This window comes from Copadichromis virginalis, linkage group LG20 (genome assembly GCF_057382275.1).
Source record: "Copadichromis virginalis isolate Kocher_CV1m ecotype Utaka linkage group LG20, C_Virginalis_male_GT1.1, whole genome shotgun sequence".
Lineage (NCBI taxonomy): Eukaryota > Metazoa > Chordata > Actinopteri > Cichliformes > Cichlidae > Copadichromis > Copadichromis virginalis.
This window is the reverse complement of record NC_140637.1, coordinates 31,921,408-31,944,795: the sequence shown is the minus strand read 5'-3', so window position 1 is coordinate 31,944,795 and position 23,388 is coordinate 31,921,408. Positions and strand designations below refer to the sequence as shown.

The 23,388-nt window shown below is 43.0% G+C and overlaps 1 protein-coding gene across 1 annotated transcript in view; it reads left to right on the top strand.

The window, feature by feature from the left end:
• Positions 1–7,469: 7,469 nt before the first annotated feature.
• Positions 7,470–23,388, top strand: part of plxna3 (plexin A3) — a 137,977-nt gene continuing 122,058 nt past the window's right edge. Inside the window, exon 1 of the mRNA XM_085442818.1 lies at positions 7,470–7,670. The gene's annotated coding sequence lies outside the window, so the exon portion shown is untranslated. The remainder of the gene's footprint in view (positions 7,671–23,388) is intronic.

The window sequence follows — 23,388 nt, the reverse complement described above, 5'->3', positions numbered from 1 at the left end:
TTACTCCTTCAATTTTTCAACTCCTTCAATTCTGGCAGCCAGAAGATTCTTTCCTAGGTGTATTGCCCTAGATGACATAAGATGTGATGTGGATGAGAACCTGTGGCCAAATAGGGAAGACCGAGTAGATTAGCATTACTACTGTATGTGTATCAGTGGATGGTGTGTATACAAATTCTTGTATTTTGGGATTACTTAGTGCAAAAAAATAAAAATACATAAACATAAATACATGATGTCTGATTCATTCCAGTAACATATATTGAAATTATAAACAGAGATGTGTCCTTGTTTTACACAAGAAAACACTGTGTAATGCTACATGTTGTTAGTGTTTTTTAGGTCATTGTTTTGTGGGTGACAAAGTGTGTTTGTCGGCTGTCAACCTTTGCTAGTGTTCTGGAAGAATGAGTTTATTTGAGACCTGAATGAAGTGTTTTGGTAGTTGTAGTGCATTTTGAATGTGAAATGAACTGCTTTGCCAGGCTGAGGGTCAGTTAGGAGAAATGTGTGAAGAGTTTTGCAAAAGTGACCTAAGTATTGGGAAATGTGTCCTAGCGTCTGTAAAAAACTGTAATCAATGAGGGGTTTAAATGTGTGTCTGCTTTTAGGAGGGCGGCTGTGGCTCAAGTGGAGCGAGTCGTCTACCAAGTGGAAAGTCAGGGGGTTGATCCCCGAAGTTTGTATCTTTGGGCGAGATATTGAACCCCTGAAGCATCCAGTCTGAGTGTGTGTGTGTGTGTGTGTGTGTGTGTGTGTGTGTGTGTGTGTGTGTGTGTGTGTGTGTGTGTGTGTGAGATTGGGTGAATGAGAAGCGCTTTGGGTGCTCAGCTGAGTAGGAAGATGATATATAAGTCGTAGACAGTCGTCCAGTTGTGTCAAACCCAGAACATCCACAGAAGAGCGCAGAGCAGCGGCGAGGTCATCCTTAGACTGTGAAGTGAACAGAAACCATCAGAGAGATGACTAAACAGAGACAAGAACACTGTGGTGTGCTCGGCACGATAAAGGAGTCCTGGAAGAATGACCCTGAAGACAATCACAAGGTCTTTTCTTCAGAATTATGTGAAGAGCCCTCTCCAGGAAGTAGACAGATCTTTGTCCATGTCTTTTATGAAGGGAAGTCTCCACCTAATAAAGTACAAAGGTGAAAACTACTGACAAAATAAAACAAAAAGTTAAATAACTACATTTTCATGTTTGGGCCAGGCTGGCCGCTTCTTTCCCTCCTCTCCCTCTGGGTGGCTCTGGGAGGGATCATTTCAGGCTCTGCCTTTGGGCAGGTCTCATTCAGAGGCTGCTATGATCCCGCTATGGTGATGGATCTCTGCTTGATCGTTACCTCCACTCTGGGGAGCTTTGTAGCCAGAAAACTCTTACCTGTGGAGGAGTTTCCAGTCACCGGTCAAGTCCAGCCCTTCATCCAGCACCACAAACTTTCCTTTCACCTGTAGACTCTGCCCGCCCTCTTGCAAGTACCATGATCATCGTCTGTCTTTGGACATCAAACCCGCTCGGACGTCTGGCGCTCTCTTTTGTTCCTGGCCACCCGGCTCACTCATATTTACATCGCTTGTTGTAAATAAACTCCATAAATCTGCCTAAAGCCGTCTGGGTTTACTTCCTAGGTTCAGTTAAAAAAGAAAAAGAAAAAGAAAAGCGTCATGACACAAATAATTAAATAAATCTGTGGTGCTTACATCTCACCTTTAAAAAGCTAAGATGCCCAGATCAGCTGCTCAGGCTTCTCTGAACCAACAACAGCTGATAACCTGAAACATACATGAGGCAGGGCGATGCGTGAGAACATGCGGCGTCTACTCGGCCTCGCTTTACTGTTGATTACTGATTCTGATTTTTAATGTGTCCAGAATGAATTCAGAAGTGCTCAGAGTTATGTTCTGCTCACATTCAGCCAAATGCAGCCAAGCTGACTGCACTCCACACTAATGACCCCAAAGTACTGTCGAGTTTTTGTAGGTAAAGGAAAAGGTAAAATTAAAATATTGACCAATGACAAAGAGATTTACCGGATCTCCAGCCAATCAAACTGTTTTTCATTCAGTGAAGACAAAACTAAAAGTAGAAAACAACAACAAAAACAGGAGAGAGCTGCAATAAAAGCACCACAAAGGAGGAAACACCATCTGTGGGGATGTCGGTGCCGTCCAGACATCAGACAAAGAAATCTCAACACAATGAAAATTTCATATCAGAAGATCCTGTTAGCTACTGGAAGCTACTGGAAGCTACTATAATCCTCAGTGGGTGTCCGATAGTTTTGTTCAAGCCCTGAAGTTAAAGCTGCAAGCCTGCACTTAAACCCCACATACATCAGATAACTGTGACTGAATTAAAAGTTTAAAAAAAAGAAAAGCATTAATGTCCAAATATGTACGGACCTTCTTCTTTTTGTCTTATGGTGGAACCAAGTTCCTCAAAAGGTTTCTGTTTCTCGAGGAAAAGTCCCGCAGTGGAAACACACCTATTGTCTGGTTGTCGACTGACTCATCAGTCAGTCAGGATGTGACTAATCTGTAATCACGCACTTCTGCTTTATTACAGGGAGTGTGTTTTTCTGTTGTTGTTAGATTCTCCTTCAGCTGCATTTCAAGAGGCAGCGATGAAATGTGCTTAAAATTTTACACAAGCATCTACATTTTGTCTTAATTATACCTGTGACGTCCAAGTGTGTGCGAAAAAGTGTGTCTGACTGCTTTAGTTACCCTTTACTAATGGTGATAAACATATGAGTGGGTCTGTACGTACATTCAGTAATAATCCATATTATTCTAAACTGAGCAACGTTTTTACCACAACTGTATTTTAAATATCTTTGCACATTTATGTCAAATAAAAAGACTTTTACTCGTTACAAAAGTAGACACGTCTGTGTTATTGTACACGGATGTGCAAGACAAAGTCAGTATAACTCTATACAAGTACATATGGATATACATTAGACATAAAGTGACCACAAATAAATGAAAAAGAAAGCGGTAAAAAAATACATAAAGGAATATAAAAGAATTACAAAGCAATTTAGAATATTTAAAAAGGATTTTAAGACACAAAATGATGTAAAAGATTACAGAGACACATTAAAAAATTATAAAAGATAAGAGCAAAGACACAGAAAACAACTCAAGGCAACTTGAAACAAGTAAAAATGACACACAACTACAAAAAGGATTTAAACATCACAAAAAGCCTCCAAAAGACAGACGAGTCTTACCAACACTTACCAGGAGGAATAAAACGTTACAAAGCAACTTAAAATATATATGAATAGTTTTAAAACTCTAAAAGACCAGAAAAACAATTTTAAAATGATGAGAAGAGACATAAAAAACCGACAAAGCTATGAAATATATAAACGGACATCTAAAACTACACAATGATGTAAAAGATTACAAAATGTCTTAAAATGACAGCAAAGAGACAGAAAACAACTATAAAGCAAATTAAAAATAAACAGACAAAATAAAAAAACATGTAAAAGATTAAAAAATGATGACAGTTAAAAAATTAACAGACATGAAAACGGTTACAAAACAGAAGATTTAGAACCACAAAATGATTGAAAACATTACAAAGAGCCTTTAAATGATGACAGAGTCTTAAGATGACATCATAAAGACATAAAGCAATTAAAAAGAGACTTAACTACAAAAGACACGAAAGCATCAAGAAATGGGAGACACAAATGAGAAAGACCCCTGAAATTACGACAGAGAGACTTAAAACAACTAAAAGCACGTTTATAAGAAAAGCTGCTGGTTTGATTCCTGTTGCATGCATGAAGGCCATGCAGCGTAACGCTCAGGCGCTGCCAGCTGTGGCGACGCCTGTGGTAAGGCAGCAGCTGAAAGTAGCTTACTTTAAAAGACTTAAAATATCTATAAAGAGACAGAAATCAGCAGAAGCAACTTAAAACAGCTAAACAGAGACTTTAATTAACGCTCTTGATTTAATTCTGTCTCCTCTGTGAGACTCTGGGGGGTCCTTTTCACACCTGTGCTCAGAGGCTTCATGATCATGTGTGATAGAGAAAAAGAAATCACACTAAGAGCTTAAAATACTAGGGGTGCAACGATACACAAAATTCACGGTTCGGTTCGGTTCGATACTTTGGTGTCACGGTTCGATATTTCTTCGATACAAAAAAAAATGTTCATGCCTTTTTAATTTGTCATTTATTAAAATTATAAATATATATTTTAACTCAAAAGTACAGTTTTTAAATTTAACCCTAACCCTTGTGCGTGTTTTTTATTTTGACAGCGAATGCGCACCTGCGGACCACTTATGTGCAGCCCTGGTTATTTAGCTCGTCATATTGCAGCTGACAGAAATTCTTTTGTCCATGAAACCATAAAGCTGCACTTTCTTTTTGCCTTATAGTCTGATTTGTCATAACTTCTCCGTTTTGTGGTAAGCTTTTCTTTGGCTGTCACTTCTTCACCCTGACCTGTCTTATTTGGCTCAGCAGAACTGAAATGCTTTTACACGCTCACTCACATAAGCTCAGCGATTCTCTGCGCGATCAACCTCTCACATGTTTAAGCTGCGGGAGATTTCACTTGTCATGTTTGCATAGTAAGCTAACGATTAATAAGACGATGTCAGAGGAATTGGTGCACAAATTATCATCACTCACAGATCAGTGCTGTCGCTCTCTATACACAGTTCGCACGATTGCAAAGTGAAAGCAAAAAAACAAGCGCAAATTCAAACGCGACTTCAATATGTCACATATTGACAGTGGCTCACCGATGCCAATGACATAATTACCCAGCTACATTTCTGAAAGAATGCAAAAGCATTGACATATATTTTTCCTACAATAGCCCGACGGGCAGGGAAGAGAAAGATTTTGGTAGCCCGACTGAAAAAATCGCTAGCTCCGGGACGTCGGGCTAGCGATATTGCAAGCCCTGTATCTGATTGAGGAATCACTCATCTTTGGAAAAGAGAGTTTATTACAGAGAAATGTCTCTTTCCAAAATAAAAGCTATACTATCCGCTTCTTCTGGGCTATATTCTCAGCAGCATAAGGAGAATCACGTGCTAACAGCTGTCTAAATGACTCGGCTAAAGTTAGTAGCATGCTTGTTGTTTTTGTCTTTGCACTAGGATGATGTCGGTGTAAATGTGCAGTCATATTCGTTGTGTTCCCACTAGTGCTTTCAGGTTAATCTCGTTGAAATGACCTTAACGCCACAACACGGCAAATCTCCGTTAACGAGCTACCGCCGATCGCTCCGTGCATGGGGCTAGACGGCCAACACGTTAACGAGCTAACTGCGCTAACACACTAGTTCCCACCCATGTAATTGAGCATTGAGTGGCACATCCAACATACTGTTTTACTTTAGTCCATGACTCGCTTACCTTCAGGGTCATACGTCACATGAAAACCAAAATAATTCCAAACGCCAGATCTGAATGAGGGTGGGGGAGGTCCATGTTGTAAGGAGAGCTTAACTTCTGTCTCGCTAGCTTGCCCTGCGCTCTTCCTTCTGACGATGCTGTCTGTGTGGAGCGCTCAGTGGATCTGCGCTCGACAGTGCAGCCTAGGCGGAGTAGTCGAACGCAGATTCACTGAGCGCTCAACACAGACAGCATCGTCAGAAGGAAAGTTGATAAAATAAATTACAAATGTTGTATTGTTCGATACATATGCGTACCGAACCGAAAGCACTGTATCGAACGGTTCAATATCGATACGAATATCGTTGCACCCCTATAAAATACCATCTTATTTCTTTTCTCGCGAGTGTTTTTTTTGATTTGCCAAAGATTTTACACCCTTCCTGACTCTACCTTCCTTATTTATCCGGCCTCGGGAGGAAACTGGCTTGTGGGTGACGATCCACGAGCAGCAGTGTGACTTCATGCTGAGAAAAAGCTCTACAGATGTGATGTTTGCTTTGAGGGTGTGTTGATGGAGTGTAGAGCTGGTCAGAAGGAGCTTTACTGTGTCTTTGTGGATTGAGAGAAAGATATGATATTGGTACCAAGAGAGGAAGTGTGGTGTTGCGTGAGGAAATCAGGACGTGTATGAGGACAGGGAGACTGTGGTGAGCTGTGAGAGGTAGGAGTGGCACATGGGCTCAAGGTGGGGGTGGGATTACATCAGGGATGGGCTTTGAGCCCCTTCTTGTTTGGGGTGGTGATGGACAGGATGACAGATGATATCAGGAAGGAGTCTCTGTGGACGATCGTGTTTGCAGATGACTCTGTGATCTGTGGTGAGAATATGGAGCAGGTGGAGGAGAGGCTGGAGATGTGGAGGCATGAACTGAAGAGAAGAGCAGAAGCAACACAGATACATGTGTTTACATATCCGGGAGTGCCCATCCAAAGCTGGGGGGGTGAGAAAGCAGGCAGGGTGGAGATGAGTGTCAGGGGTGATTTTGACACAAGAGTGAAAGCGTAGTGAGACCTGGTTGGGAGAACAGAATTGGAAAAGAAAGAATCTGAGGGACAGGTCAGACAAAGACAGGTTGGACATGTGTGAGGAGGGAAGACCGATGTGCTGGACAAAGTTCGTTGAAGGCAGGAAGGAAAAGGAAGACCACAGAGACGATTCCTGGTGGTGAAGGAGGACAGGCAGAGGTTGGTGTGGCAGACGTGAGCTGGAGGCAGGTGATCTGCTGTGCCGGGCTTTACAGGGTTAAACTTTTTTATTGTTATTTTTCAGTATCTCTCGATGACTCAACACCTGTTGGGAGACGCAGCAGCAATTTTATCATCAGGCACAATGAAATCTCCTGAATGTGTTGCTCAGTTTGTGTGTCTCTCTCTCCATCAGATCGCTCTGCTTCGGTTTCTTCTCACTGCTCTGCTTCTTCCCTCCCTCATTCACACGTCTCAGTTTCTCATTTGTGTTTCTTTATCCCTCTCGTCTCCATGTGTCTTTACACCATCTCTCTTCACTCCCCCATCCCCCCTTTTATTTTGATATGCATCTCCTCACCCCCTCTTTCTCTCTCTTATACATTTGCAGACTATACATTTCCACCGCACCTCTCTATAGGGCTCTCTCTCACACACAGCACTTATATGTCTCTCTCTCAGTTTCTCTCTCCACATCTGGTTTTGGGAGGAGAAAAACAGCAGATTAAGGAGTTGGACTGAACCATGAGAGGCTTTTCGGAGGGGGTACAACAGCTGGTTTTCAATTAAAAAGACAGCGCGCTCACTGTCCCATTCCTCTCAACGATGCTCGTTTCCTCTCCGCGTTAGCTAACGTCCTCAGAGGAGCACCGAGCCTTTGATAAGCAGATTAATCTATTGATAATTGGTTTAAATGACCGCTTCTAACTGGCCGTATCCCCTCCCAGCTCAGCGCAGAGTGGTACGCTCCAGCTGGGGGGCTGTCTGTGGTGGAGTAGGGGCAGACCGAGCCGAGCCAAGCCGAGGCAGGCTGTGTGTGAATGGGAGACCTCGCCGCGCTCCTGCGCTCTCTGCTCTCTGGATTATTCCTCACTTTTTAAAAACCCGCAGGATTTTGTGGTGACCTGTGCGGGCTCCTCTTGCTGCCTCCAGCTGAGCTTACCTCACTCAGGTTTTATGTGAGGAGAAGAAGAAGAAAGGCAGCAGAAGCGCGTGGGACTGTGTGGATTTAAATAACTGATCGGACTTTTCTGCGCGTCCCTGTGCAGGTAGGTCTGAGGGGTTCCGGAGGGAGTAGGTGGTGTTTGGAGGTGGAGAGGCCGGTGATGTTCTCCGGGTCCGGGCGGCAGATATGGGGGTATCGGGGTGGTGGCGGTTGTGGAGAGGGGTGTATGAGTGTGTGGATGTTTCAGGGGGAAAACGCCTCGCTTGCCCTCCGCATCACCGCTTATCAGCTGCTCCTGCTGCCTGCTTTTCCCCCTTTCTTTATTTTTTACGCGTGGAAATTTCCTCCTTCTCAATGCTGCGAGTGGGGATGAAGGAGTGGGACTTGGGGGTTGGTTGATACCACAGGTAGGGGCTGCTTTCGCCCTCGGGGTTCGGCCTGTGTTACGGCACCAAGCGGACCGCTTCCCCCTGCGTTTTTCCTCCATTTTAAAGTGCGGAGTTCGGTGCGTAAAAGAGGCGATTTTGAGCTGCAAGTGTGTGTTTTTCTGTGTGTGGTGAAGGGGAGAGTGGTGGGGGAGGCTGAGGAGGAGGAGGAGGGGGTCTGGGAGGTAGCACAGCTCCAGACGCCGATCCATTAAGGAAGAACAAAGGGGGGGAAGGCGGCAGAAAAACGTTCAAAACCGCAGCCGAAACCCCGGAAACGCGTCCGATGGTCGCCCCGAACTCTGCGGACGAACCGCCGGCTGCTGCCGAGATCCACGCACCAAATTCGGATTTGTGTTTTTCTGAATCCGCCTTCATCCGACTGCCCATGTGCCGAAGAGCAGCCTCGATCTTCTGGATCAGCCCCCAGCTCTGCTCACGGAACCGAGACCGGCACATTTCTGATCCCGGTTCGGCGAGTTCAGGGTCGGGATTTATTTCAGAGCCGCGATCGTGATGATCTCATTGTGATCGATGTTCTTCCTGACACACTCAAGTCCCACCAGGCTGAAGGTTATCAATCAGAATCCCGACCGAACAGACCGCGCTGATCCTCAAGTAACGTTTGGATCACAGTCCCGGTAAAGGATTGCTGATGTGTTTACAAGTCGATCAATGATGTGATCAGTTTAACAACAAACAGTCCAAATCAGGTTTTCAGGACCAAACGGCCCCAAATAGCGAAAAAATGAGTCGATAACAAAAAGAATGAGTTATTAAAAACGGATTAAAACATAAATTTGCTGCAGAAGAAGAAGAAGAGAAATCAACCTGCACATCAATAATCACACAATCAATAAGTGATGTGATGGGCTGTATGATAATGACTGATTGAATGTAAATGGTGCCAGGAGTAGCAGCAAGTCTCCCCCACATGTGTCCTTACCAAACAGATGTTCAGCTAAACACTGATCCTGTGATCAATAATCTGATCGATGGCACGGGTCAGATTCAGATCAATAATAAAGGAGACAAATTTGAGATTAAATAATGACTCCAAACCTACGTGAAGAAAAGTGCAAAAGCTGATCAGAGATGACGGTGGATTGAGCGCTTTGATCATCAGTTAATCGCATCGATTGATCATTTTAAGCAAACAAACACAAAGAGTTTTTTCTAACATGTTCCCCATTTCACCAGGACAACAACCAGTTGATTAACCAATATCCCAGATAAACGTATTATCTGCAAAGAGTGAGCTTCAGAAACTTTTCCAGAGAGACATGGATCAGATAACGGCAGCGCACAGAAAATCAAATGGAGATCTCAAATGAATCGTATAAAAAAGTTAAGTTTGAATCAAATATAAAAAGTAACGAGAAAAAAAACAGCTTTAAAGTCCAAACAGCAGATGAATAAAAGCCAAGAAGGTGATGATGACCGCAGCGTGTCCCAGAGTTGAAGATTTTCCATAAATCTGGTCAGAGCTGTAACGACTAGTCCATAAATTTTTAAGGTGATTGGAAAAGAAATGAATCTCCGGTTGTTTTGGTAACAGATTTGACATTTTAAGTTTAACAAAAGTCACGGTTCCATTTGCAGTTTGACTCAAATTAGTGTATTAGTCCTGCCAGGGCTTCAGTCTGCTGGTCCCTCATTATTCCTTCATTACTCTAGACTTAATATGTTTTCCAATGGAGATCTGCATTGACTTTTTCTATGATTTGGAATCTGGCACTTTGGTCTAGAACCTGACCAAGATGAGATGTTTGGTATCAGAACCAATTTTTGTGAGTTAAAAAAATATATTTGATTTCAATATTTCATCTGATTGTGTACACGGGTCTGCTTTTCCATTCACACTATTTGGAATTTTAAGGAATGGAACTGTTTCACTTCACACTGTTTGTCTACATTGTGTGAAACAGCTGTGTTGCCAGTGGCTTTGCAGCAACATGTTCCCCTCCAGTCCAGCAGGTGGCAGTAATCAGGATTGGATTGCTTTTTGCAGATGAGCTCATTGAGCCAATGCTGGAAAATAGACCCTGTGCACGAGAAAATGCTAACTTCCTGGTTTGAGACCGGATGTGGGGTTGTACATTTCCCGTAGCTTTACTTTGCGGTCAATCGCTACTGCGAAGATATACTCAAAAACGGAAAGATCGCGTTAAGTTACAAAGAGCAGAAGGTGGGAACACTCACCGCTGCTGTGTCATAAAAAAATCTAATGATCAATTTTGACGTTTAAAGCGTTTAGATCGATCAGTTGTTTACATCACTCAACACAAGCAGAACTGCATCACTGCATGCAGAAGACACATCGTCCACATTCAGAAGCACATCTCTGTATAGTGACTGGTCTCATGATCTAAACAGGCCAATGTTCAGCATTCAAACTACAGGTGAAGAATAGTCAAACCAGATGTTTCCCCATTATGTCGAGATCAGCTAGTCCAGTACACACACACACAGCATGTTAACAAACCGTGAAAAAAGCCACACAAAAAAATGAATGACTGCTGGTAAGGGTTTCTATACATTAGTATTTACGAAGGTATGTTGTGACTTACCTTCAAAATTATAGTCATCACTCACTATAACGCGGTTCACCTTTCACCTCGCTGTTTCACAGATTTTTTAGCTCAAGTTTGCATGCTTATTTTTACGTCACATTGTGTCCTGCGCCCTGATCGTTGCAGACGATCTCCTCCATGACGTCTCTTCTGTACAGCATAGAATCGCTGCATCGATCGCTCGCAGTGTGACTCTGAAGTGCAGTACTGTATGTCCACGATGTCCATGAAACGTTTTGCACCATCAAAAAATAAAATTGGCTACTTGATTTCACCTCTCGCTGGTTATTTTTAGAACCTAACACCCGTGATAAACGAGGGACCGCTGAGAAATATAACATTTGAATCCAGTTTCTCTTTTGCTCTGAGGCGCGGGGAAAAAATATCGACAAGTCGATGAACATCATTTACAGATATATTGGGCAAATGCCCAAGACATCTATAGAAATGTAAATCACCGCTTGATTCATTCATTTGCTTAACTTGTTTTGGGCCATAAACAAGGCGCGAATAGGACACCGGAAACAAAGCTCCCCACAGGAGTTTCCGCGCCGGAAGTAGCATATGCTAACGTGCATATAGTCTATAGACTAGCAGTGACAGAAAAGCGGATTCCCGACTGCTCTGAACATCGTACTCGTTGATTTTTCGTTACATGCTCATGAAGAACGGGTGCAGCCCCTCAGCTGGCTTTTGGAAGTTGACCAATCAGAAGAAACTGGGCTTTTAGAATGGAGGGGAGGTTAAAAAGACAGGAATTAAACTGGCTGGCTATCTTGCTGCTGCTCCGATCTCAATCTCACTGTCTGAGTAGTTTCTGTAAAGTATTTTTCAGTTGTTTTCAAAAATGGTCCTCTGAGAAACATCACTCAGCTGATCTCCATCATCACGCTCTATTCAGCAAATGCTCACAGCTGCCCAACCCAACGAAGGACCTCAATAAGAACTGATGATGAATTTTAAGTACTGGAGTAATCACTAAGTTAAAGCACTTGTTAGCATGTTACCGTGGCCAGAAGCAGCAATGATGAATCTAGAAGCGAGGAGGAAGCTGCAAAGGTAAAAGAAGAACGCACAGCTTAGCTCAGAGAGTAGATATGACCGTGCAAACTGCAGGAACACGCAAAGAAGTTCTAAAACATAAACGTGGATCAGATCCATGTGCCTATCGCACTTCACTTAGTTCAGCAGAACTAATGACATTCCCATCAGCCTCAGCTCCACTTTATGTTTAGCGCCATTTTACAGATGTCCTCCATTTTTTTTAATCTATATGCAGCCTGTAGTTTTACTCGCCATCCAAATAACTCCAAACTCTTGCTCTCTATCAAACAGTGACTCACTGCAGCGCTGGACAAACGTCTACGTCTACTTGTGAAAGACGTTCATGTCGAGGCAGGTGGGGATTTTAATGATTCCTGCAGCTGCTTTCACTCACAGAGGGGCGGGAAACATGCCTCTTTGGAGCAAAACAAATGACTTTAAAACGAGGCAAAGACACCACGGAGTAAATCAGACTGTTATAACTCGCTATTGCAGCTCATTAATTCTTGTTCTCAGCCTTTTTGAGATGAAACACTTTTTAAAATAAACACTGGGCTGGAACAGCTCGAATTATTTGATTAGATTCTTTAGCTCGTCACTAAAATCAGCTTTTATTGTGCTTAAAGCAGGTTCTGTGTAACAAATAAAACTTTTTTTTAGCTGAGTTATTTGGTGTAAAATGAGAAAACATGGGACAACATCCTGGTGTTTAAGGTGATGGTCCAGTATCAACATGAAGCTTAACAAAAAACAAGCCAACAACTAATTGTTGTGGCATGTTTTGTGCAAAAAGACTTAATTGTGTATTCATTTAGTAAAAATCACTCTAAATGCCACTCTGCTCTTAATAATACAGCCCAGTACTGTGAGCTGAGTCATAGTTTTGGGATGGTAATGGTATAAAATGTCCGAAAGGCACCAAATGTTTGTTTTTCCTGAATCATTCACACAAAATGCGGAAGCAGAAACATTGGAAGTAAAACTTTAATGTTCCTTACAGGTGCGTGTAGATGGAGCACAGCTGGATGCAGCTGCACGAATGCCAAACGACTCCAGATCCTCTGGAGGAAACGTGCTTTTCACATTTCGCTCGGCCTCTCTGTTACTGTAACGTCCTCTTTGTGATTGTAATACATCTCGTAAAGTTGCAGTTTTCCTGCTGTGAAGCTGCAACATATTTCCAGACCGAGCTTCACTTTCCTGCCTGCTGCTTTATCTCGGCATCACTTTTTCCATTTGTGTGTGTGTGTGTCCAGTCAGCAGGCACCTCTGGAGCTAATCTACCTTCGCTTTGGGATACAGTTCAGCTCCAGAGGGAGTTGAACTACCAACCCTGGAGCCTATAAGACACGCACAGAGTGCAGTACAAATGTGTGTGCGCTTTTGAAAGTCCATAGCAGGTTTCATTTTCAAGTTGGCGTCTCAGGAATGCAATAGGAGATGATATGTTGGACTTGTTGCAATTTTTATCTGTTTAGTTAACATCATGTTCATTTTTTTCCACTGAGATAATATTTTAATGCAAAAAATAAGGTTTCGATGTTCACTCACGAGGAGGTCTGCTGCCCTAACTGCTCTGAAATGATTACATGTTGTTCCATGCTGTAACATGCCAGCTGTACCCGGATCAGTTTGCACTGGAGATAATTTTTGTTCATTTATTTAAAGGTTTGTTTTTGTAATTCCTCTCAGTCAGGTTTAGACAAAAACGTCCAACACCAGGGGGCGGTGTTTTCAGACGTACGCTGATCTTTTTAACGTTTCTTTATTATTTTTTTACTCTAATTTCCTCATCAGGTTTGTCTTTTGGGGGCTCCAGTTAGGGCTGGGCGATATGGCCTAAAAGTCATATCGCGATATAATTTGAAGCATGTGCGGTAACGATATATATCGCGATATATTCTTTTCTTCTGTATAACGTATTTCCCACACTATAAGCACACTTAAAATCCTTTAATTTTCTGAAAAATCGAGAGTGTGCCCTTATGTATGAATTCTGGTTGTGCTTACTGACCGCGAACTGATTTAGGCAGAAATCTGTTAAAAAATGTTTTAGTACAACTTTGGTAAGCCGCACTGCTCGATGGATTGTCAGAGCATTACGGCTGCCGTAGTGAGGAGCTTCGCGGAGTAATCTGGGTCCAAAACTCCGTCCGCTTCAGGTCCCAAAGTCAAACGAACACTGAGAGTTAAAACGGTCTAAATTCTTTAATCTTTAATTAAATCATCAGCATTGCTGCTTTATCAGGTGTAACAATTAAGTTTAACATCCAGGCATCCATGAAAACAGAAGTTATTAAATTTAACGGAGTTAGAAGTTAACAGGAAGTTAGCTCGCTAGTTTCCACCTAAACATGACATACCATGTTCTGACTGAGAGATTTTTGAAACTAATTCAAACGTACAGCTCTGCTACCACTTCCAATATAAATGAAGACCAAAAACTAAACAGCAGTGGCATTTGCAGGGTTACTGAAGTTGGACTACCTGGTATATAATGTTGTGCTACGTGATTGCTAGCGACACAGCTATGTTAGCATAACATTAGCACAGTGAAGCTGGAGGATGAAGCTAACTTTTTTCCACTCAATAAAAGTTAACATGAGGGATTCTGGTGGTCAGGGACAAATGCAATCACATAGCAGGATGCTGTACACGGGCCAAACTTCAGTCAGGAGAACAACTGAGAGCATTCATCCACAATACGAGGTTAGTTATTAATATACTGCAACAACATGGGACTAGAACAGCTGCGAGAGAATTCAACATTAATGAATCAATGTTACGGAAGTGGAGGAAGCACAGTTTTTGGCTTTCCCCATATTTCAAAAGTGCTTCATCTCTTTGCTATGACTGTCGCCCGGAATAATTTGCAGATGATAATGGTTTTAGCCGCTGCGAAACAGGTGCAGCTTAATGACATCATCAACATGCACTGTCGCGATAGAGTGGTATAGTCAAAATCTCTATCGCTGGCCAAATTTATATAGTTTCTATTGTATATCGTTTATATTGCCCACACCTAGCTCCAGTTATAAGTAAGAAAGTGCTGTTAATGACTTGCTGGGCTGACCTGTGCCACCTTATGGTAGAAACCGGTATTACACAAAAGTACAGCCAGGCCCAAGTTCAGCTTTAGCTGATAGCGCTTCATCACCACACACAGATGTCATCGTTTCTTCACATAGTGATTACACCGTTAGTTACATTTGGAAGGTTTTACACTATTTTCAAACACGGCGCTACCACTCTTGACTGGCATCTAATCTCATCATGCCAGTCATGCTTTACTGGACAGATGTTTTCAGTTTTTAATGTTTTATGACTGTCAAACAGCTTCTAGGTGTGTTATTGGCAGAGTTATGGTTTTGCATCTTACCTGGAAAGATGCATCCTTCAAAAACAGAAACAGTTACAAAATTTATGATTGAATGACAAGTTGAACATCTGAAAATCATTCCTAAAAAGCAAATGCAGTTACTTCCTAAAGGGATTATTTAAGTAAACTACTCATGACTTTATCTTCTGCAAATATTTTATTTACAAAGTCATAAAGCATAAAGCTGGGTCTTCACAGAGACTCTTATCCCGTGGTTCGAAGGACTCCAACTCCACCCTTTTGGACTGCAGCCACTGATCATGGTCTTTGTCCTGCTTGCACAGTTCTCCACCTGCTGAGGGTTCTCCTTGGAGTGGAGCTCCAGCTCATAGCGGAAGGAGCGGAAGGAGGACTTCTCCCATCAGCTGCAGTAGAAAGGGTGGAGCTGGAGTCCATGGAGGATTGCTACAACAGTGAACTAAGCAGTGACCAAGTCATCTACTGATAAATTAATCAGAGGTGGCGATTCGCTGCAAACATAGTAAACTGGTAAAAGTCTCAGTCTGAGGGGCTGGTTTGACTCGTTTCGTGGATAAACTGCATAATTTCTGTTATTCTAACATTTTTAAGGCAAAACATTTAATTGATTAACTGAAGAAATAACTTGCCATCTTAGTGATGTTGATTCTGGCTGCTGGCCTAAAATCACTGTTCAAGTGAAGAGGTCAGAGGTCACAGCTGTCTGCCTCCGCAGGAGGACTGCTTTTGGTCTGGCTCGTTCACGCAGTATTTAGTCATGATTAAATCTGTTTGAAAGGACGTCACAGACACGGCTGCCTTTGAACGCGTTTGCGGCGAGTCGTATTTTGCATCGGTCGTCTCACGTTCTTTGTGGAAACATTTGCGTCTGTCTGTTTGGTTGAGCTCCCAGTTACTGGCTGCAATCTGCAGTGATTTGTTGTCCAGTGTTTGAGTGCTGCCATAGCCGTGGAGTGGAATGAAGACGGACGCCGAGTCGGCACTTCATTAAAAAAGCGTAAATATTTGGATCGTTACTTGACGCGCAGCTGTAGTCCTTCAGGTGAAGGGCTGTTGTTATCCTGCTATTGGAAATCCATCAGTGTGTCTTATTATGGAGCATTGATTTGATATGAGTGTGTCTGTGTGTGTGTATTTGACCTCTTGTGCGTTCTTAATTATCCTTTTGTCGAAATCAGGTCACAGTGTCACCTGCAGCGGTGTGTTTTTGTGTGTGTTAGACATCAGAGCGGGCAGACGTGTGCAAATTAATCCAGAGCGCTTTGTCTCCCTGTAACACACGCCATTGTTTGTTAATGTACAATTTGAGTCTAAAAACTCGCACTCTGTCACATTGAGTCATTGGCAGAGTCAGCGCTGAGAGAACGCTGAGTCAGCAGAGCGAGACGGACCCTGATATGATATTTCTGCCGGCAGCGTTTCACCTCTGACTCTGTCTGTGAAGACGTTTTACAGCCAGACCAGCCGGTCCTGCTGCTGCGATGACGTCATCTTTCTGTGCACCAGCGTGTACTTCAAACTGATTCTATCTGAAACCTCAGTTTCAGATCCTCCCCAGTACCCGTCCTAATGAGATAAACATATCAAAGTTAGTCGGCCTCTTATGTTCCAGTCGTGGATGCTCATACTAAGCATGACCAGAGTCTCAAATAAATGAGATCAGTGTACGTACGCCTAATCCCAGAATGTTCTTACTGCTGTTACCAAGAGCTTTTTTCTATTCTTGGGAATATATGATGTCATAGATAGAGGATTTCCTTATCATCGTCATCTCAGCACAGTGGCCCCGCCCACCTGCTGTTCAAACCTTCTGTTTAGGTGAAGGTTGGCTTAAAGGGACGGCAGAGCTGCTAATCTCATCGTACTGAAGCTGGTGTTAAATTGCTAAAATGTATTTTTACACCTTTTTCTTGACGAAAAGTAAATAAAAAATTTTAGTTTTCACAAATATGTATGTTAACACATATAATTAAGTCCATCAAGGATTTTTAACAGTGAGGGCATGACGGTGCACTTTTAGTCCCGCCCCCTCACAGCTACAATACCGTGGGTTTGAATCCAGTGGCCTGCTGGGGCCTTTCTGTGTGCAGTGGGTACGTTCCCCCCGTGTATGCATGAACTCCAGCTTCCTCCCACAGTCCAAAGACGTACGCATCAGGTTATTTGGTGATTCTAAATTGGTTGTAGGTGTGAAACTGAGAGTGAATGGTTGTCTTTTATTCTGTCTCAGCCTTGTGGCAGACTGGCAGCCTATCAGGATGTGCCCTGCCTCTCGCCTTGTGACGGCACAGTCATAACTCTGAAGTGGAAAAGAGGTGGATGGATTTTAAACTCACTCCCACAAAGGATAACAAGAAGTCAGAAGCAAACGCACAACAGAAGCTTCCGTGTGTGTAAATAGGGAACTCGTTGAAGTGCCTATAGGATTTCTTTGTGGCTTGCTTCATGCCTTAAACCAAAATAAATGCTGTATAGGGTCCCATTCATGCTGGAGTGCCTCCTGTGGAACAGGAAGTCCACAGAATGGCAGTTCTTGAAGTAGCGGTGTTGTTTGGGGAGGGCGACTGAAAGGTAGAGAAGCTGAAATGGCTTGTTGCAGACAGAGGATGGATTCAGGAGCAGCAGAGCGGTGTAGGATGAAGAAAGGCTGCTTAGAACTGCTGCAGCAGAGTCGAAGAATAAAACACACGGAGCCTTTTTAAAGTGTCGAAGGAAAAAAAATACTTATGAAGTCGTAAAAGTCTGATGCATTATTCATGAATTTGTTAGATTATCAGTCCTGATACACTGGCAGCTTTTCATGCAGCAGGTGTATTTTAACTGCTTTATAATCAGTTAGTTAGTTTAGTCCAAGGTTTTACAGCCTCAGGGCCGGCTCAGTGTTGACTTTGGCTCCTGGAGTCGATTCACTTTTCCTCACATAGCGTTTAGCACCTCTCCGCTGAAGAGCAGCAGCTTGCTCACTGAAATCCTCTTTCCTGTCTGTTTGAACACGGACGTGAACGCAGCCACGATTTAAACAGAGCAGTTCACTTGTTTCTGGAACCGTCTCACTCCTTCGGATGGCAACGTGAAAGATTTACGACAGAAACGTTAACGTCACCTGACGACGAGCCACCGGCCATCCACGCTGCTGCCTGCGCCTGTTTTTAATGCTGATTGTCTAATATTTTGTGGTAATGTGTAGATGAGTGTAGTTAGTTCATCAGTTTCCTCCTAGAGCCACCAGCTTCATTAAAGACGGATGCTAAGAGCTTCTTTTTGTGCAGCAGTTCAGACAAATGTGCTGAGGACGAGGAGGAAGCTGCAGGCTGTGATTTCACAAACGCTGCAGACGCATTAAACACAAATTACTTGAATTGTTAGTCATCATTTAGTTTTATAGTTGTTGCTGTTTGAAAATGTTCATAAACATTTTTATCATAGTTTTTATTGACCAAAGTCGCTCAATTCCACAGCCTAACTGGAACAACAGGGATAGATTTTCTCTAATTAGTCTGCAAATAGTGCAAAGTGACCCTGTCAGTGAGCTCTGCACAAGTTTGATGGTTTGTACAATAACTTCATGAGCTATTCATGATCTCATGCTCCGTTTTGAAGGCTTGTAGTATAAACTTGTGCTCGGCCTCTTTGTGTCGTGTCAGCTTTTCAACAGCTGAGAAGAACATTTATTTGTCTTGATAAAAAGAAGCGAACCTGCAGCTGAACGGTGTTAAAATACGTGTCGGTCTCTAATCTGCTCGCGAGGAATTTAGTTTATATAAGAAGTACACACCCTGTTCTAATCAATGAATTGTAAATCTAAACTGTGTTTGAATAAAGGAGCCGTTGTCCACACCGGGCTAAATCCGATTGCCAAACATTGGAATATTTGGAGTATTTGTGTTTGTCACATCTGGTCTTTCACCATCAGGAGGGTTTCACTTCACTTCATTTCACTGCTATCAGATCTGACACAACAAGGCACGATTCATAGGCAGCCTCTTATCCGATGTGATGGCTTCACCGGTCTAAAACACATACTGGTGTCCTTGTTAGAACCCCGTGTTCCCAGACCCGCAAACATTCAACCTGAACCCGATCCTTCCCTAAACTCTGAAACCATTTAAATAGTGCCCACTTTCCACTCGTGCCCTGATGACAGGACTAAAATGGACAAGGGTCCTCACAAAGCTAGGCACACAAGTACAAACGCACACTCTCAGGATGAGCTGAGGAACAGGCAGGAAACAATCAGCTGAGGCTATTGGTTTCCTCCCTCGATGCCTCCTGACCTCTAGCAGCTGGATGTGTGCGGTCATGTGTGATTTGGCCTTAGAGAGGCCAGGGTCAAAGACATACATGTGACTTTCTGTCCGTGTGTGTGTGTGTGTTTGTAGCCGTATGTACATTTACTCATGTTCTTTACTTAAGTCCTAATGACCTTTTCGTGTTTCTCTTTCACATTTAGCTTCAGCTGCATTTGTCCGACTGCTTCTACTCTCCAAACCATCTCACACTGATGCATTTAAAACAGAGTGAAACACTCAAAACAAGCAGAAGTGAAAGTGAGAAATTAAAAGTGTTTTGAGCAGTTCTCGTGTAAAAATGTTCCACATTATGATTTCAACATCTCATGTGTTCATTTCCAGTTTTGATAAGTTTCACACAGTTGTGAAAGAGGCTCTTTGAACTCTTGGAAGCTGATTCAGGTTAAAAAAATGTACAAAAATTTTAAAGGAACAAAAACAAAACCCAGAAGAAGACAGCTGCCGTTCCTCTTGTTGTCACCCTGAACTCTCTAAAGCCAGTCTTTCTTGTAACTGTTTCAGTGTTCAGTTCTTCAGGTTTCTCGAAGGATCCCGCGCTGCTTCGATAGTTTTGAGGTCAGGGCTCTGGGGAGGCCAGTCCACACCGTGCTTTTTACTGCACCAGCAGTGCGTTTGGATCGTTACATTTCTGAAAAACGAAGCTGCTCCCAGTCAGATGTTTTGCACGTGGTGGTTCAAAATCAACTAAAAATGTTCACATTTAGATTCTTCCCTCCGTCAGACGTGTTGCTGCTTATCAAATTAACGGTTCTGCAGTTGTTGTCATCGCTACACCTGTCTGTGAAGGATGGTGTGAATTAGAAGTGAGAGTCAAATTCCTGCATTGTGTTCGAACTTTCACTGAACTGCTGCAACATCCTGCATGTTTCTGTGCATTCCTGTGAATCTTTGAATCATTGGAGTCCAAGGTTAAATACAAGTGTGTGTGCGCACGAGTGATTTCACATCCCGTGTGTGGAGGGGGGGCATCGCTCTGCAGCTGCCGAGTCTTAGAAATGTTTTATGAACCAACAGGGACACTGTGTGTGTGTGTGTGTGTGTGTGTGTGTGTGTGTGTGTGTGTGTGTGTGTGTGTGTGTGTGCATTGAGGGTGGTGTCCAACAGTCAACATTACAGCTCTTTCAGGCCATTAAAGGAGCATAACACTGTTTTGCCTCCTGATTGAGCACAAATCACAGAGTTTCCACTCCTGTGATGTTTTTCCAGGACTTTTCAGATCGATTTCTCGGAAACGTATAAACCCAGATACAAATGCTTCATAGGACTGTAAAGTAAAGGCTTTTATTTCATCAGTTTCTTCTCTTATCGTCTGTTTAGACTTGAACACGAACTCCTTGGCGCTTGTCGTCTCTGTTTTAGTTCTTTTAAGCCATTAAAAGTGAGCTAAAGTGTCCCTGAGCTCCAACACTGATGTTATCCTGACAAATATTTAGGTCCGGTGTTCGCAACACGTCGAGATAAGCTGCGGAGGGCTGAGTGGGCCTCTGATGTTCAGATTCGCCGCGTGTTGTGATCCGCAGATCTTCTTGTGACAAATTGTAATTCCTGTAAAGTCAGATGTGAACAAAGGTTCGTGTTTAGGTGTGTTACACTCGTGAAAGCGGCAGACACGATGGCTCCTCTGTGCACGAGTGAAAGGGTTATTCTTGGGTATATGAGACATGAAGAACAGGTTTTATCAGCAAGAAAGCTGCGATAACATCACAACTGTACTCATATTTATCTGTTGGGCTGATTTTCTAATCTGCACCTGGTTACCGAGCTCGCCGTTGGAGCAGCTGGCAGTCGGGTTTAAGTTGCAGTCCTATTTTAAACCTCGCTCCCCGTGCGCTCTGCAGAGAAGGGCTGGAACGCGTAAAAGCATTCTTCTTCCTCCTCTCGCTGCAAAACGAGACACTTAAACGCATAAACTGCCCACTTTTGAAAATGCATTAGTTGCTAAGTTACAGCACCTTTAAATGAGGATGTTTTGAAATCAGAAAACGGACAGAAGAAGCATGCAGAAGCTGCAGAGAAACAGATCCAGCGCTTTCTCCATTTTCACTTTCCTTTTCTTCCTCGCTCTTGTGTTTGTGTATTTTGGTTTGAAATGATGCTGTTACAGCAGCGAATGCTCGTCTTAAGAGCTGGCAGTGTTTAAATAAAGAGGTGAGCATGTAAAGCCTGTGAGCTCAAAGCTCAAGCCTCAGACTGCTCGTTTGTGTGTACTTGCATTAGTTTCTTTCTTCTTTATTTAACACTGGACTTAAAGTACATTTATTCTGCTCATTTCCAGCTCCGTGTTTTTTATTCTCGGACTCCACTGGAGTAGATTTACATCATTCTCCGTTCAGCGTCGGCCTTGATGCAGCCCTGCAGTTCATCCTTTGAAACGAGTCTTTATGTTTTCAGTTTTAGCTCTTCTTTTTTTTCTTTTTAAATCTCCTCTTTAAGGTGACCTTCCTTGAAGCCCACAATTTTCCCAGATTACCTGTCGCTCTCCTGGCTTCAGCAGACAGAACCAAGTGCATCCTGCTTTTAAAGGGGAAAAAACAACTATAATAATCAACCGTGGCTAGAAAACCTTCACTGGATTCTGTAATTCGAACAATATTTTTCAACATTTTTTTCCAGTTACATTAAAAAATAGTAATTGGGAAAAGTAGATTTCTCCTTCTTGGTTAAAAACGGTATTTTTGTCAAATCCATCCGTGCATGTTTCAGCTCGTATCTGATCCGGACTGTGAGAGCGGATGGCACGAACATTTGCAGCAACAAAGATTACAGCAGGACGTCTTTGTTGGCTAATTATTACGCTCATTAGCCGCTTATTGTGGGACATAATTGTGGATTTTGTTTTTTAATCTCAAGCTGTGTCAAACGGTTCCTGTATGCAGGGCTGTATCAGGTGACCCCGAACCTTCCCTTAATTGCTGCTATAGGTTCAGGCTGCTGGGAATTTCCCATCATCCTCTGAGCACTTCTCCCCCCTCCTTTCACTGCTGCATGTCATGAACTTCTGTCTGTAGTTTGTGTTTTGTCCTTGTGTCTCTGTGCTCTCCTCTTCCTTCCACTCACCCACCCACCCCCACCCCACCTTCGGCTGTTCGCAGCACATGGCTGCCCGTCCCTGAACTTGGTTCTGCTGGAGGACTCTTCCTGTTAAAAGGGAGATCTTCACTGCATCCATGAACCATCTCTGAGGTCTTCCTCGTTCCCTCCTGCCTCGGAGCTCCAAGTTTCTCATCCTTTGCCCAATATAGCAACTATCCATCCTCTGCACATGTCCTGCTATTGAAATCTGAAAGCTTTGGTTCGTAGATTTAAAAAGATAGAATCCATCCATCGCCTGCTCATCCAGCTCAGGGTCACGGGAGGCTGGAGCCTATCCTAGCTGTTATTACAGTGAAATCAGTAATAATTAACTGCAGTCACATTTTTCGGTTTTTGGAACATAAGGTGCTAAAAAAATAATAAACTCTCTCTGGTTCTTTGTGATTATTAAATATAGGAAGGCTTGTTTTTCTCTAATGAACCAACATCAGAGTTGGTAAATCTTTGTCTGTTCTTGTTTTCCATCGTTCTGACCTTGGAGTACAAGTCAGACGTTGTCGTTGAGCTGTTAATGACTGAAACAGCAGCAGACTTCAGTGTTCCCCCCTGCTCTGGACAGACTTCACAGGTTTGAAAGTAGCTGCTTTAGCATTCGCAGCATCAGGTAAACGGGGTTCATCAGATGCTAATGATCCCGGAGTTTAGGACAGAAAAGGTCTTCAGGTGTTGGAGTCACCTTGTTTATAGCCGGGTGGGGGGTGGGGTGTCCTGTACCATGCCACTGTTCCCATGTTGCAGCTCATTATTGTCACAGTATTCACACTATCGATTGTTCACACTGTTTCTCAAACTTTTTAAATTACTGCCGGTTCTTTAACACATTTCTGATATGCTTTTGTTTGGAGGCTGTGATGTAAACAGCAGTGGTTAACAGGGGGAAATATTCTGAAATCACAAAGGCTCACTTTGTGGTTTTTTTTTAAAGCCTCCTTTTAACACGCAGCTGATTCTTTGTTCTATAGCAGGGGTAAGCAACTCCAGGCCTCGAGGGCTGGTGTCCTGCAGGTTTTAGATCTCG